Genomic DNA, 15,025 nt, shown 5'->3' on the forward strand with positions numbered 1-15,025 from the left:
TCGTATCTTCACAGCATAGACAATTGCCTTCAGATGACCCCGAAGATAAAAGTCTAAGGGGGTCAGATTGGGAGACCTTGGGGGCCATTCAACTGGCCCACGACAACCAATCCACTTTCCAGGAAACTGTTCATCTAGGAATGCTCGGACCTGACACCCATAATGTGGTGGTGCACCATCTTGCTGGAAAAACTCAGGGAACGTGCCAGCTTCAGTGCATAAAGAGGGAAACACATCATCATGTAGCAATTTCACATATCCAATGGCCTTGAGGTTTCCATTGATGAAGAACGGCCCCACTATCTTTGTACCCCATATACCACACCATAACATCAATTTTTTTGTTCCAACAGTCTTGGAGGGATCTATCCAATGTTGGTTAGTGTCAGACCAATAGTGGTGGTTTTGTTTGTTAACTTCACCATTCACATAAAAGTTTGCCTCATCACTGAACAAAATCTTCTGGGTAAACTGAGGGTCCTGTTCCAATTTTTGTTTTGCCCATTCTGAAAATTCAGTGCGCCGATCTGGGTCATCCTCGTTGAGATGCTGCAGTAGCTGGAGTTTGTAAGGGTGCCATTTGTGAGTAGCTAATATCCGCCGAAGGGATGTTCGACTAATGCCACTCTCCAGGAACATGCGGCGAATGCTACGCTGTGGGCTCTTGCTGAATGAAGCTAGGCCAGCCACTGATGTTTCTTCCTTAGAGACAGATTTCATGCGTCCACATTTTGGCAAATCCAACACAACCAGTTTCACGAAACTTAGCAAGCAGTTTGCTAACTGTAGCATGGGAGATGGGTGGTCTCGTAGGGACAATTTCTATCCGCTCCTCACGTGTTAACCTCGGCGACATGTCAATGACTGTAAACAAAGAGAAACTTATAAATAACTCATGAAATAATAAAGTTACGTTGAAACCAAGCACACCATTGTTTTTCGTGTGAAATGCCGAATAAGTTTGATGTGTCACATGACCCTCTTCCTATTGAAAAAACAAAAGTTGGATTCAAAATGGCCGACTTCAAAATGGCCGCCATGATCACCACCCATCTTGAAAAGTTTCCCCCCTCACATATACTAATGTGCCACAAACAGGAAGTCAATATCACCAACCATTCCCATTTTATTAAGGTGTATCCATATAAATGGCCCACCCTGTATTATAAACCTACAGCGCGCATCCTGGTGAATGGCACCCTCTCCCCAGTATTCACAATATCAAACGGCACACGCCAAGGCTGCCCCCTCTCTCCCCTACTGTTTGTGTTGGTTATAGAAACGCTTCTTCAATCATTTAGACAACATGCTGAAATCGAGGGAATGAAAGTAGGGTCAATAACTCATCAAGCAGCTGCATTTGCCGATGATGTACTCCTACTTATCACTAACCCAAATTTAGCCTTTCCAGCAATTATGTCTACACTTCAGACTTATCACTCCCTATCCAATCTTTCAGTGAACTTATCTAAATCCACAGTCCTAAATGTGAACCTGAACCTACAAGTCATGACCACTTTACAAAAAACCACCCCTTTTCAATGGACCACTGAATCGATAGTATTCTTAGGGATAACACTAACACCGGATTTTTCGAATCTGTTTCGAGATAATTTTCAAGCACTACCAAAACGACTAGAAGACTTGATAGGTTCTTGGGATATTCCATTTATATCGTGGTTTGGTCGCAGGACGCTCATCAAAACGGTACTCCTGCCCACTATTCTTTACTACCTTCAAGCACTGCCTATTCCAATCCCAAAAGCTTATTTTGCAAAAATGCAAGGGATCCTATCAAAATTCCTCTGGGGAGGTAAGAGATCTAGACTGCCTCTCACACTTATGGCACAACACCCCATGAATGGTGGGCTTGGTATTCCGGAACTATATACCTACCACTCTATATCTCTATGCCCAGATAATGACATCCCAACTTTCGACGAACTGAAAAAACACCCTATAATAGCCAGCCTTTCCAATTTCCAAATAGCTCATTTTATTCACTTTATGAAATCCCACCCTAAAAACCTCACTGTGACCTCAGAACAATCTGCTTTTTTTTTAAATCAGATGTTTCTTTATTAACATTTTTCAGTCTTATTTTATCACATTAACATGATATTTTGTAGACCACAGATGTATACATTATCTGTCATATATAATATATACATTATATTACACATATCTACATAAGACATGGCATAAATCCACATATAAACTCCGGTATCAAAAGTATTTTCAATGTGAGTACAATTATCCATCCTAAACAAATAAACCCATACCTCCCCCCCCCCCCTCCCTAATCCCTTTAAGGCAGGACACACTCTTAAAACATCTTCCTTAGTCATCACTCTCGGGATGTCGGCACCACATTACTCCTAAATAAGCCATCCACCATCATCTAATTCCAATCAGCGATGTTTCATATAACATCACAGTCCATCATCAATCTTCCCATACAGCCACATTCCAATTCCAGGTAACCCCCTCACTATCAGGCTTCTATAAATGCACCACACACCTACTACCATCCGATATTCCATATATATCATCCATTCTCACTGCATTCACCTTGTCATAGAAAAAGTCCTTGTAAGTGCCAGCCAGGAGCTACAGCACCCAGAATTATCAATCCAGCTGCCCCAGATTGCTTCGAATTTGGACAGACACTTCCTTTTTTGATATACTCCTCTTTCTAAGCGAATCACAGTATTTAATCTAGCAACATATTCTGATATATCAGGAGGTATGGGCTGGATCCACTTTGCTGCCAATGTTTTCCTAGCTTGATATAGCATTCTCCCTATTCCAGTAATTATAACAGACTGTAAATTATCATCTGGTACCAGGCCTAATACACACAGTTTGGGATCCAACTTAAAACTAGCACTATATACTTTGTTCACCAGATGTAGTATTGCCTTCCAATAAGATGACAGTGATGAACATGACCACATCATGTGCAATAGGTCAGCTTCATCACTTCCACACTTCGGACAGGCTGGACTATCTCTGTAGCCTATTTTATGCAAGAACACTGGGGTCTTATATACCCTATGTATTAAATATAGATGGGATAACCGTGCTGCCTCACTAAGGGATAAAATAGGGGTAAGTTCCACCACCTCAGTCCACTGCTCATCCGTGAGTACCCCTAGATCTTTTTCCCACTGACGTCTACTTGTTAATGGATACCCCTTAAGAAAGTCCTCTAAAAGGGCCTGATACACCATGGAGATTGCTCCCTTCACTGAACCAGCTGCAATCACCATATTCAATGTCTGGCTTGACATAAATGTCATTGGGGCTATCTTAGATTGAGCTTCTAAAGCATGTCTAAGTTGTAAGTACCGATAGAACTGTGAAGAAGGCAGCCCATATTCAGAGCACAATTGTTGGTATTGTTTTAAAGTTCCTTTAAAATAAATATGGCTCAGATTCCACACCCCTTTTTTATTCCACTGGGAGAATCCATTCAGGTTTTCCAATTCCTGAAGTGCGGGGTTATGCCATAAAGGCGAGATGTTCATCAGCCCTCTTATCCCTAAAATACTCTTTGCCTTATTCCATACTTTCCTCATAAGAATCAAGGTCGGAATATTTCCCATTTCTCCTTTTATTTCTCCTTCAATGGCTACCAGCGGGGGAGACCTATTTGCAGCCCACTTTATCAGCTGACCACTCTTCCCTCCCATGTCATCTATTACCCCCCACCCTTTAAAATGTTGGAGTTGAGCCGACAGAAAATAAAGCATAGGATTAGGCAAAGCCAGACCACCGGCTTCTTTATTCCTCTGCAGAATTTCATATCTTATTCTTCCTCTGTTATTTTTCCAAATAAAAAACCGGAACAGCTGCTGTATTTTATGGAAGAAATGCACTGGGATCCATATGGGGGAATTATGCAAAATGTAAAGCAACTGAGGCATGAATATCATTTTAAGCAAATTGCCCCTACCGATCATAGAGAGAGGCAATTTATGCCAAACAACAACCTTGCTTCTAAACCTCCCTAACAAGGGTATTAAATTGCTAGGAATATAATCTGCAGGGTTCATTGACACAGTCACTCCAAGATATTTAAAGGATTGCACCACCTTGAGTTCAGAGAAAGTAGCATGAGTGGTATGCATTCGAGAAGATACCGGGAGAATTACTGACTTATCCCAGTTTATGCGAAGTCCAGACTGATCACCAAACTGCGATATTATAGAGATTATGGAGTCTATGGAGTCCACCAGATTACCTACATAAATTAGCATGTCATCTGCGTATAAAGATACGCGCTCCTCACTAGAGCCCCTCCCTAGCCCTCTCATCAGTGGAGTAGATCGTAAAAGGCACGCCAATGGCTCAATCGCTATTGCAAATAGCAAGGGAGACAGCGGGCAACCCTGTCTCGTCCCCCTCTCCAATGCAACTGAGGGTGATAATTGACCGTTCACTCTAATTCTGGCTCTGGGCTCACTGTACAGAAGCTTAACCCATTTTAGAAAACTTATTCCAAAGCCCATCTTAGTCATGACCGCCCACAAATACTCCCACTCAACGCTGTCAAAAGCTTTGGCAGCGTCAAGTGAGATCACAGCAGCTTCACTATCCTGACCTTCCCTCCCCTCCAACTGCAGGTTTATAAACAAGCGCCTAAGATTCAATGCCGTGGATTTTCCAGGCATGAACCCAGATTGATCATCATGAATAATAGACTGAATGACCCTAGACAAACGATTAGCCAAGACTTTGGCCAGAATTTTCACATCCACCGTTAGGAGTGAGATGGGCCTATATGAATCTACAAGCGAAGGATCTTTTCCCGGCTTGGGTATCACTACAACTATGGCTTCTCTCATGGAAAATGGCAATTTACCTTCGCAGTATGCATCTTTAAAAACCGTTAATAAATGTGGAAGTAATATCTCCCCATGCCTTTTATAAAATTCCCCAGGAAGACCATCTGCACCGGGTGCTTTTTCATTGGGCATAGAATTCAGGGCCATCTCCAGTTCTTCCAGAGTTATATCCTCCTCAAGAAGTGAGCTATTCTCCATAGATAAGGTAGGGATACTAATTCTTTAAGATAACCAGCTCTATCAGAAGTAGTGGTGACCAGTCTGGACCTATATACCTCTCCAAAGTGGTTCTCCCAGAATATTCTCATCTCCTCTTATTAGTTGTCCATCTATTCTTCTAAGCGAGGCTTTGCAGGAGGGACCATTCTGTGCTTTAGTTATTGTAGCCAGCAGATGCCCCACACTTTCCCCTTCAGCAAAGTACCTCTGGGCCATAAAAAGACGTTTATCATCTGCTCTAGTCTGTATATGTTCCCTCAAAAGCTTCTGAGCTTCCTTCCATTGTGCTTCATTAGACAACGTGGGTTGTGCTATATACCTTGTTTCCAGCTGTGTAACTCTATCTGATAGCTCCCTGTCCAGAAGACGACTCTTAGTTTTCCTAACACTAATGCGCTTAATGTATAGACCTCTCACGAACGCCTTCAGGGTGTCCCAAACCACCGCCCCTGAAGTCGAGCCTATATTAATAGATAAAAAATCAGTGATAGCTTTAGATATATCAGTTCCTGTATCCACTATTGATAGCCAGAATGGGTTTAATCGCCAGATGGGTCTAGGAGCACATATGTGCCTCCCCACCTCCAGTGTAATCAACAGTGGAGAATGATCAGAAAGGCTACGTGGCAGATATAAAATCTCTTTTGTTAGGGCTACCAATGATGAGGATCCTATTGCCAAATCTATTCTGGACAGGGAGCTATGTGATGCTGAGTAACATGAATACTGACGCCGATCAGGATATTTGGTCCTCCATATATCACACAGGTCTATCTCCCCTATCAGTTTCGCCAGAGAGGTAGGAGCAGCAGTGTATGTTCCCGACCCATTATGGAATTTATCCAAAAAACCATTAAGATAAGTATTAAAGTCACCTACAATTAATATAGGAACTAACGGAAATTTAGAAGTAAAGGTAATAACCATCTTCATAATTTCAGCCGAATATGGAGGGGGAACATACACCGCCACTAAGATAATCCTAAACTGAAAAATACAGCAGTCTATGCATATAAATCTTCCATCATCATCAACATACGATTCCTGAGCATTAAACGGAATAGCTTTATGCACTAAAATGCTAACCCCTCTAGCATGTGTGGAGTATGTAGAGTGAAATTCACACCCCACCCATGCTTTATGTGCTAGGTGTGTCTTATCAGCAGTCAGGTGGGTCTCAGATAAGCATACAATAGCTGGCTGTATATCCTTTATAGCATGGAAAATAGCTGAACGCTTAGATGCCAAAGACATTCCTCTCACATTCCATGCACAAATATTAACGGAAGACATCATGGTATCTCATAAGCAAATGCAGAGTGTGGTGCCGACAACCCCAAGCAAACCTGCCCCTAGTAGTAATACTGAAAATATATCCTACCTTAACCCTCCCCCCTCCCAACTGTCCCCAAACTACCCTAAACATTCTGTCAGTCATGAACCCAATAAACAGGGGTACACCATAGACATTGAAAGTGAACCTAACCGTCATGGGTTAACACTAAAGGCACAGATGAAAAAAATAAGTGCTTAGCTTATACCAGCGCTACACCCTGGATGCGCCAGTGTGTTGGCTCACCCAACCTCCCCCCCAACCACATATTAACCCATACAGTGTAAAACCGAACCAGTGAAAAACCAGCATATAAAACCTTCCTTTTTAGAAAAGCATTAGATAACTCAATACTATTTCTAGCATTACCGTGTGTCAAATAAAAGACACTAGAAAAAACAAAAACAGTTCCATTGTAGATGTCACCATCTCATCAGGTATTATTGTCACGCCGATCATTTTCATGAGTGTCCAGCCACTGGCTTGCCTCTAACGGATCCTCAAACATATGTGTGGATCCATTCGCCACCACCCGAAGCTTTGCCGGATACAACATGGAATAAGGCCACTGCAATGATCTCAATCTCTTCTTTACTGCCAAAAATTTCGCTCTCCTCTTCTGTATTTCTGCAGAAAAGTCCGGGAACATTAGAACTCGGCTATCGCCAATTTGAATATCAGGGTTATCCCTGGCTGCTTTGAGTATGGCATCCCGGTCTCTATAATGTAGGACCTTAATCAGGAGAGGTCTTGGAGGCGCCCCCGGAGGTGGCGGGCGAAATGGCACCCGATGTGCACGTTCTATTGCAAAGAGTGGGGATAACTTTTCTTTCCCAATTATGTCCACCAGATACTTTTCCATAAATGAGACAGGGTCTGAGCCCTCAGTGCGCTCCGGTATTCCAATAAACCGCACATTATTCCGTCTTAGATGGTTTTCCATATCATCAGATTTGGATATGAGAAGGGATACGTTATGTATAACACGTTGCAAGTCCCTCTTAACAGGCGGTAGCTGATCCTCCATGTCGCTAACGCGACCCTCCAACTCTCCCACTCTTTCTTTAAACTGCCGCATATCTTGCCTTATCAGCAAAACTTCCTCCTTAAGGCCTCCCATATTGGTATTTAGGGACGTGAGGGCTGTGCTGCATTGTGCCACCATCTTATATACGTCCGCTATAGTGGGTTCAGAAATGGGCGCCGCTTCTGGCGGCAACTCAGGACCCACCTTCAGCTTTGTCACCGATGCATATGAGGCCTGTTCCACGAACTCCTCTCCTCCAGTCTCATCGGACATCTGAGCATCAGGCTCCGGATCAGCTACTGCAGCTGCTGGGGTACGGGCAAACTTCCCCAGCTTCGCCGCCACATCAGAGAACTTAGCATTCTGCCCGGCGCCATTTTGTTTAGCCGGCGTGTCTGTGCTGCCGTCCTTACTCTCCTTCTCCCTCTGCTTTTGGCGGGTCATATCGAGCCCGGAGTAAACCCCAGCGTTCAGGGAGGCTTCCAGTCACGATCGGTCTCCTCTGAGGTCAGGTAGGAAGCGGGTGAGCGATTATATACAGGATACTATCCAGGAGCTCAGCGCCATGCGTCTTTCTACATCGGCGGTTAGGCCACGCCCCCCAACAATCTGCTTTTGAGAAACTAGCCCTTCAAACAAAAAGGAAAGTTATCTAAATTATACAGCCTTCTATTGGCCCTAACACGCCCTGACAAATTTCCCTTCATCTCAAAATGGGAGAGTGAACTAAATATCCAATTCTCAGCGAAGGAGTTACACAATGCCCTGAAGGCCCCCCATAGGGTGTCCAGGTGTGTCAAACTACAAGAAAACAGTTATAAAGTACTAACCCAATGGTACTACACACCACAAAGAATTAACCGTATGTTTCCTGAATGCAGCCCAGTCTGCTGGAGATGTGATCTTGAAATAGGCACTCACAGCTATTTATGGTGGAAATGTTCTAAAATTGCATCCTACTGGCAAAAGATTTGCAAAGTCATCTCTGATGTTTGTAAAATATCCATACCAGTCTCACCGAAGCTATGTCTCTTTGGGGTGTTCGGGAATCTCAAGTGTCCCAGGGACACAAAAATTGGGTCAGATTTTGCTAGCGGCGTCCAGACTACTCATTGCAGTTTACTGGAAAAAAGCACAGTCACCCCCATTAAAACATTGGATTCAAAGGTGTGATCAATTATACCGCCTTGAGCAAATTGCACACTGGGAGGCCCGAACACCACAACGATTTGAAGCTATATGGGAACCTTGGAAAGAATATAGGGATTTCTCGAGCTAACAAACTTGCAGATTACTGGTTGTGAGCACATACACCGATGTTTTATTAATTGTTTATCCACGTACTACATAACTGCAGCGAATTCAATTTCCTCATCCCCACCCTTCCTTCTCCCCTCGGACCTTCCTCTTCCCCCTCCTATTCTTTTAAGTTTCTTTTTCTTAATGGATTGTACTGCATCAGTTGTATTCTTATATGGCTGCCTTGGTTGGGCAAACAACTGATTGTACAATTTCGTTGTTATAAAACCAATAAAAATAATTTTTAAAACAAATAATAAGGATGCTACAAGACATAGAACCACCATGTCTGTATGAAGAATCAGAAAGGGAGACCTGCATAGGAGAGCAGCCAACTAAAATCTGTTTCATTCATTTGCGAAGAAAGGTGATGGCTACTAAAAAGCAACCTTTAAAGAAAGCAAAGCAAAATCTACTCAAAGGGAGAAGAATTGAGCACATTAAGGACCAGGTTTAGGTTCCAGGGCTCAACAGGAGGTTAAAACTGCATGGCGCAGTGAGCCATCCTCTGAAGAAAAGTCTTTACATGAGGTCAAAAAATCAGTCCTCTGAAAAAGAATGGATAAGGCATAAATCTGGCCCCTAAAGAAACCAGACCCAGCCCAAGTTCCAGACAGACCTGGAGGAAAGAGAGAAGCCGGGGAACACAGAAAACCAAAATATGATACTTATAAGACTTGCGCCAGGCAATTTAGGATTTCCAGGTAACTCTTGGCAGACTGAGGCTTCCGTGCCTTGGGCAAAGTCTGAAAGAAAATGTGGCTTTAACAGCCACACTGTGGTAGACTGGGGTGGTACACTAGACCTTGGAAGAGGAAGTCGGGCCGGAGGGGGAAGAGGCCACGAGCTGGCTGCAAGACGAAACACAAGTTCTGTGTACCAAGCCCTGCGGGTCAGTGTGGGGCCACCAGGATGGCTGGAATGCTCTCAGACTTGAGGACGCAAAGAAGAGGAATGGCAGGGAAACTGAGAGCAGGGGACTATGAGGATGTTGATGGCTGTGGCCTAAGGATCCTGAGACCGGGTGGCATAAGCCAGTAACTTGTGATTGAGACGGGAGGTGAACAGATCCACGTCCAAACGACCCCACCAATGAAACAGTTCCAAGTAAAACTTCCAAGTGGAGGGACCACTCCGCTGGTTCAGAGTCTGACGACTTAGAAAGGCTGCCACCCAATTCTCTCCACCAGGAACATGGACAGTGTAGTGCAGGGACGTGTCTCCACCTACTGTAGCGAGCGAGAGGCTTCACGCATCTCTGCTCTACCTACCTCCTTGGTTGTTGGGATAAACCGCAGCAGTCAGTTGAGTTGTCAATCTGGATTCTGACTGAGAGACCCCAAAGTTGATTCCATTGAGAAAGGGCTAAGAATATTTTCGTGATCTCCAAGAGGTTTATCTGCAGGGAGGACACTGGGGTGGTCCAGAGACCATGGACTATGAGGAATCTGAACACCACTGCCCACCTGGACATAGTGGCATCTGTGGAAAACACCTGCAAGCTGAGGGCAAGGAAGGGGGGTCCCGATGGACCAGAATGGGATGGAATCACTTCGAAGGAGGATACCATAAAGTCCAGAACACTCATGCAAATGCAAATGGGAAGAGGAGAGGACTTGCAAAGGCAAGACACTACTAACAAGAGAAAATAAACCTTGGCATGTGGGAGAGCAAACCTTCCCAGGCGGGTGTCAAAAATCATGCCCAAGAATTCCATTTGTTGGCTGGGAATAAAGAGGACTTTTCCTTTTTGATAATCCACCCAAACTGAGTAATCCAAAGGCTGGCCAGGTTATCTGTCTCAGAGGGGGCCTTTACCAGGATGTCATCCAGGTATGGAATCACAGCAACTCCCATGGCACAAAGCAGCATCATAAGAGTTGCCGTGACCTTGGTGAAAACCATTGGGGTGGTAGTTGGGCCAAAGGGTATCACCACAAACTGGAAATGATGCAAACCTTCTGTGAAGCAACAAAACCGATGAGGAGACCTGGCAATTGGAATGTGGAGATAGTCAATGGACCACAAGAACTTGCCCATTTCCACGAACGCCATCACAGACCTGAGGGACTCTATCTGGAAGCGGTGGAACCAAACAAAGTAATTGAAGTTCTTAAGGTCCAGAGTGGGACAGAGAGAACGGTCCTTTTTAGCGACAGTGAAGAAGTTGGAGTAGAAGTCTTGGAATCATTCTAAAAATGGGAATGGAATGATCACACCCAGAACAAGGAGGGATTTGATGGCTTGAAAAAAGGCAGTTGCCCCATAAGGAGACTGAGAAGTGGATAACTTTATCTAGTAACCTAGCAATACCAATCCCTGTACCCAAGCGTTGTCAATGCTTTCAAATAGGGATGAGCGAATCGCGAGACTTCACGAAGCAATAACTTCGGCTCATCTGAACCAATACATTCTAAGGCTAGTTTCACACTAGCGGCAAGAACTCTGTCAGGCTGTTCCCGCGGGTAAACAGCCTGTCGGATCTGTGCTGCCGCTAGTGCATGCCTGCCCCCCCAACTACCGCTCTGACCCTATTGACTATAATGGGGGCGGGGCGGAGTTCTGGCGGCAGCACGGCAGCGCATGCAGAGAGGCGGCCGGACTAAAAGTACATGTCACCCGCCGGAACAACCTGCGGGAGTCCCTTGCCGCTAGTGTGAAAGGGGCCTAATACTGTATGGAGCTCCTGCTCCATACAGTATTGGAACAAAGTTTTATGCAAATTGACTTCGGATGTTTCATCCGAAGTTGATTTGCTCATCCCTACTTGCAAGCCAAGTCTCCTGAAATGAGAGCAGCCTGTCTTCCTACCTGAGGATAGGATAAAAGTAAGGGAAGACCTTCAGGTTCAAGATGACTTGCCAGGGGCAGATATGAGAACATGAGATAGGGCGTGCCAGGAAGGTTTGGTCTCAAAGGAAGGTTTGAGGATTGGGTGGGTTTTCTGTCTTAATATGACAAGGAGTCTCGAAAATAACAAATCATTTGGGAGTGTGTGTCAGAAGATGTATGGCTTAGAGAGCAGTTCTGAGGAAGTCGGGAGCTTCTGCCCCCTTGTAACCTCAGAAAAAAGTTCTTCCAAGCACTTTACAAACATCACTCTTTCCTTTTCAGGTGAAAAGCTAAACACCTTTTTAGATGCTGCGTCAGCTGCCCAAGAATGGCCGCCCTGCTGGAGCGGTGGGTAGACTCTAGGGATGTGTAGCAGATGTACTTGGAAGCCTGAAGCAACTGGGAGGCGAGGAAAGAGAGAGATCCTCCAGAGTGACAGCAGAGGACAAACCATGGAGAGGGCGCTTAGCCCAAATGGTGCATGCATTAGAAAGCCAGCAAAGTGGAGGCAGGGCGGATAGCTGACCCAGGTGCCACAAAGGCTGATCTGGACAGCTGGAGATGAGAAGATGGCCGCCAGCAGTAACTCTGTCCTGGGAAAGGTGCAGGGATCCTGCGTAACTGGATCTATGCGGAGAGGCTCTAGGACAGGGATCAGCAACCTCCAGCTGTTCTGAAACTACAACTCCCAGAATCCTGCTTTAACTTCTAGAGGAGTTACAAGAACCCGCCAAGTAAGTGTGCATGGTGAGAGTTGTAGTTTCACAGCAGCTGTAGCTTATACCTGCTCTAGGACATTTACAGGACCTGAGATAAGAAAAAACACTAAGTTGGCACCACTTCTACAGAACCACTATAGTCCAGCTATGCGGTACGCCTATCACACAGGCGGTGCTCAGTAGCGGAAATAAGAGCACATATGTATCGAGATTTAAATATGAAGTACGGCACTCACCCTTATTTGAAAGTCCATTTATTGAAGATTAGTGCACAATGCGGGAGACATGGAGATTCGCACCATAAGCTAGTGGGGTAAACATCAGCATGTCTTTTTAACCCCCACACTACCTCTCAACTCTGGTTACTAACTAGGTAACATAATATCAATTGCAAAACATATGTGTACGATACATTAAACATAGTTAAAATAGAGACAATATATCCCAATATATTCACTTTTTTCATGTTTTAATGTATTCCGATTTGGAGGCCACTGGTATGCCCAGCGCACCAGTACAGTGATGGGCACGCCGGTGGCACCCACTTTCTCGAATATATTTTTAGCCCTTTGGGACAAGAAATACATTTATAATACGATGAATCCACATTTGAGGTATATCAGATATTGGACACGTTTCATTGACGATGTCCTCATAGTGTTGACAGGGTCAGAGGAAAAATTTAATGACTTTGCTTCTTATATTAATATCAATGATCTGAATATGAGCTTTACAGCTAATTTTGGGGGCGGAGAGATAGAGTTCCTTGATGTAAAGTTGGAGATTCACAATGGCCAGAACTCAAGGGGATACCGCAACAAAACCGCAACCAATTCGCAACCAATTCGCTACCCCATTTTAATAGTTATCATCTGAGACATGTTAAACGTTCCCTCCCGTATGGTCAGTTTATACGGTTACGACGACTAAATAGTGAGGATAATGTTTGCCTTCAACAAGCACAAGAGCTATACAAACATTGTATACCAGGGGATTATAGTGAGGATGTTCTTACCCGGGCCTTTATTAGGGCAACTCAACAAGATCACAGGCAATTGCTGGAGAATAGGATCGTAAGGAGAGAACATGAGAGATTTATTTTTTCCTTTAAGTACAGCCCAATGTCGGAGTATATAAAACGTGCAATTTATAAAAATTGACACCCATTATAGCATTCCGCAGAAGTAAAAGTCTCAGAGATATATTGGTGCAATGTTATCATGAAGGGCCAAAACATGATAGTTGGTTGGGCAAATTCACACCATGCGGTAATTATAAATGCTGTTCATGCCAATATTGCCGTTATATGAGAGTAGGGAAGGAGGTACTGATTGGTTCTATAGTGAAGTAAAGGAGTACATATCCTGTCATACTGATTTTGTGGTTTATGCGATTATTTTTTTTTGCCCATGTCAATACTATTATATAGTCAAAACCATTCGTCCTTTGTAGAAATGGATTTATGAGTATTTTCATTCAATAAAAACAGGCCGGGGTAGCACCCGTCTAACTGAATATATACGTGATGTACATAATTGCACCAATCACTGCTTACAATTAGGGATGAGCGAACCCGAACTGTATAGTTCGGGTTCGTACCGAATTTTGGGGTGTCCGTGACACGGACCCGAACCCGAACATTTTCGTAAAAGTCCGTGTTCGGGTTCGGTGTTCGGCGCTTTCTTGGCGCTTTTTGAAAGGCTGCAAAGCAGCCAATCAACAAGCGTCATACTACTTGCCCCAAGAGGCCATCACAGCCTTGCCTACTATTGGCATGGCTGTGATTGGCCAGTGCAGCATGTGACCCAGCCTCTATATAAGCTTGGGTCACGTTGCGCTGCACGTCACTCTGCTGATTGAAGCATAGGGAGAGGTTGCAGCTGCGACGTTAGGGCGAGATTAGGCAGTGATTAACTCCTCCAAAAGACTTCATTCTGTGATCGATCTGCAGCTGTGGATCATTGAAGTGCTAATATTGACTTGCTCACTTTTTTGAGGCTGCCCAGAGCGTTTTTAGATCACTTTTTTTCTGGGGTGATCGGCGGCCATTTTGTGACTTGTGGTGCGCCAGCACAAGCTATCACCAAGTGTATTTAACCATCAATAGTGTGGTTATTTTGTGCTATATCCTACATCAGCTGCAGGCTGAGCCTGTGTCACCGAAGTGCATTTAACCATCAACAGTCTGGTTATTTTTTGGCCATATACTACATCTGGTGCAGGCTGAGCCTGTGTCACCCAAGTGCATTTAACCATCAACAGTGTGGTTATTTTTTGGCCATATACTACATCAGGGGCAAGTTGAGCCTGTCACCCAGCGCCTAAAAAATAGACCTGACATTTCTATTCAACCAAATCTGTACTGTTTTAGCTGGTCAAGTTATTTGTAGTGACCGTAAAAGCACACTTTTTGTTCTGGGTTGAAAAACTATTCCCAAATTTGCCATTCTCAAAATAACTAGTTTCTGGTATATGAGGCCTACTTGAAATCTATCCCAAAAAGGATATCTTACATTGAAGGTACTGATAGTGTCATTCAGAAAAACCTAAGACACACGCTACCGTGCAGATAGAAGTCTGATTCTGAGATTAAACCTTAACCTGTCACACAGTGCAAAAAAAAACAGGTCTCACATTTCTATTCAAGCAAATCTGTACTGTTTTAGCTGGTCAAGTTATTTGTAGTGACCGTAAAAGCACTTTTTTTTTTCTGGGTTGAAAAACTATTCCCAAATTTGCCATTCTC

Source organism: Bufo bufo, chromosome 1 (genome assembly GCF_905171765.1).
Source record: "Bufo bufo chromosome 1, aBufBuf1.1, whole genome shotgun sequence".
Taxonomy (NCBI): Eukaryota; Metazoa; Chordata; class Amphibia; order Anura; family Bufonidae; genus Bufo; species Bufo bufo.